General features: G+C 60.5%; 1 protein-coding gene across 1 annotated transcript in view; it reads left to right on the plus strand.

Annotated features, from left to right (window-relative positions):
- Positions 2408-2676, plus strand: part of LOC110403142 (A-kinase anchor protein 17B) — a 10161-nt gene continuing 9892 nt past the window's right edge. Inside the window, exon 1 of the mRNA XM_021406010.1 lies at positions 2408-2430. The gene's annotated coding sequence lies outside the window, so the exon portion shown is untranslated. The remainder of the gene's footprint in view (positions 2431-2676) is intronic.

Consider the following 2676-nt stretch of genomic DNA (forward strand, 5'->3'; position numbering starts at 1 on the left):
TGGAGCACGTTTCCTTCCTAACTCTAAGAAGGAGCTTAGGGCCACAAAATAGCTGCGTGCCTGAATGCAAAGCCAAAAGCCATTTTTGATTTCTGAACACGTATTTGATTAGGCAAATTGCTTTGGAAAAGGATTAAGCTGCAACCAAAGGGCAAAGAAAATCACAGAATCCTAGAATGGTTTGAGTGGGAAGGCACCCTGAAGATCACCTAGTTCCAACCGCCCTGCTAGAGGCAGGGACTCCTCGCACTAGGGCAGGCTGCTCTCAGCCCCATCCAGCCTGGCCTTGAATGCTTCCGGGGACGGGGCATCCACAACCTCTCTGGGAAACCCGTTCCAGTGTCTCACCACCCTCACAGTAAAGAATTTCTTCCTTGTATCTGGTCTAAATATGCCTTCTTCCAGTTTAAAACCATTTCCTCTTGTCCTGTCGCTACCCCCACGTACAGAAGTCCCTCCCCAGCTTTCCTGCAGGCCCCCTTCAGGTACTGGCAGGCCGCTATAAGGTCCCCCCGGAACCTCCTCTCGGTTGAGGAGCACCAGCTCTATCAGCCTGTCCCCGCAGGGAAGGTGCTCCTGAGAGCCTTCTCGTGAGTCCATCTGGTCAGGTGATGAGAAAGCCTCCTGAAGGAATGAAACTGATTGAATAGTGAGTGCATCCATAGCTCAATACGTGCAGCGGGGAGCTTTGCTGTGGCCTGGCTCCTACGGGCAAGCAATCGCCGCGTTGAGTCTCATCTGCTGTCCAAGCTGGGGGTCAGAAGCACACCGTTTTCCCACTGCGGATGCCATTTGTGCAGGCAAGCAGCAAGGGCTGGAATTGAGCGTTCCTGTGCAGGGCCTGCGCTGGGGGTCACCGAGGAGCACCCTCGGTCCCTCCTTATCGCCCGTCTGATCGCAGGGACGCTGCCTGGGAAGGAGGCTGGCGGGAGAACTGCCCCACGCACCCCGCGCTGCAATAAACCGATGTCGGCTTTCTAAACTATCGCTTGGTTCGGAGTTGTCTTGCTCTCAGCTCCCGGAAACCAGGGGGAGGTGCCGCTGGGAGGCGAGCAGCCGGGCCGCAGGGCAACGAGGATCGCCCCCGGGCTCCGCACATCGAGCCTCTCGGTGCTGCAGGGGATGTCCGGCCTGGCCCCGCCTTTTCCGGTTCGTTTTTTGGTTGTTTTTCCTGCTCCTTTTCCGGTTTTCTTTCAGCTCCTTTTCCGGTTGCTTGCCGGAAGCGCTGCGGGGCCGTGTGGTATTTGCGTTGGGTCGATCTTGGGACCGGTGCTCTGCAACATCTTTATCAGTGACACAGACAGTGTGCTCAAGCCACCCTCAGTGCGATCGCTGATGGCACTAAGCAGTGCAGGTGGTACAAGAGAAGGAAGGGATGCCATCCACAGCGACCTGCACGGGCTTGAAATGTGGTCGCAGGAAAACCTAACTGTGTTCAACAAGGCCCAGTGCAAGGTGCCGAACTTGCGTCAGGGCAATCCCAGATATGTGTACAGACTGGGAGAAGAACTCCTGGAGAGCAGCCCTGCAGAAAAGGACCTGGGGGTCCTGGCGGGTCAAAAGCTGGACACGAGCCAGCAGTGTGCACTCGCAGCCCAGGAGGCCAACAGTGTCCTGGGCTGCATTGACAGAGGGGTGGCAGTGGGCAGGGAGGGGATTGTCCCCGTCTGCTCTGCCCTCGTGAGGCTCCACCTGGAATACTGCGTCCAGGCCTGGGGTCCCAGCACATGAAGGATGCGGGGCTGTTAGATTGGGTCCAGAGGAGTCCACAAAGATGCTCATAGGGCTGGAGCACCTCTCCTCCAAAGAAAGGCTGAGGGAGCTGGGCTTGTTCTGCCTGGAGAAGAGAGGGCTCCAGGGAAACCTCACTGCAGCTTTCCAGTACACGAATGGAGCTTATAAACAGAAGGGGGACTGTTTATATGTCTGATAACGGTAGGACACGGGGGAATGGCTTTAAACTAAAAGAGGGGAAATACAGGCCAGATGTAAGGAGGTAATTCTTTATGCAGAGGGCGGTGTGGCCCTGGCACTGCTGCCCAGAGAAGCCGTGTGTGCCCTGCTCCTGAAGGTGCCCAAGGCCAGGCTGGGTGGGCCCTGGGCAGCCTGAGCTGTTTGGGGTGACCTGCTCATGGCAGGAGACTGGGAATGGATGGTCTTTAAGGTCTGTCCCAACGCAAGCCATTCTGTGATTCTATGATCCCACAGATGACCTGGACAGGCACGGCTTTTGGGGCCCACTACAGCCCCAAATTTTGCGAGCCACTCCCAACATCACGCAGGAAATCCCGGACGACTGCCCGCCACCGGCGGACCGGGGCCGGTCCTCCCTCCCAGCCGCGTCGCTGCCCGCTGTGCGCCGCGCTCCGCCCCGGGGCTGGTGGCGAGAAGGGCGGCCGCAAGCGTGCGGCGCCGGCGGCGGCCGGAGCGGTAAGGACAGCCCGCCCTGCGCGGCCCGCCCGGCGCGGGGCGCTGTGGGAGCGCTCCGGGGCGGGGCACAGCCGGGGAGGGCCGAGCTCGGCGGCTCCGCTCCCTCGGGGGCACCGGCAGGGCCGGGGAGTGCCGGCGGGGGAGGGGGGAGCTGCGGTGCGAGTCGTGCAGAGGGTGCTCCGCGGCCGCAGGGCCGCAGCTCCCCTCCGGGCCCGCTCTCGGTCGGGGGCAGCGCGGTGCGGGGGG

The sequence above is a fragment of the Numida meleagris genome, chromosome 8, assembly GCF_002078875.1.
Source record: "Numida meleagris isolate 19003 breed g44 Domestic line chromosome 8, NumMel1.0, whole genome shotgun sequence".
Classification (NCBI taxonomy): Eukaryota; Metazoa; Chordata; class Aves; order Galliformes; family Numididae; genus Numida; species Numida meleagris.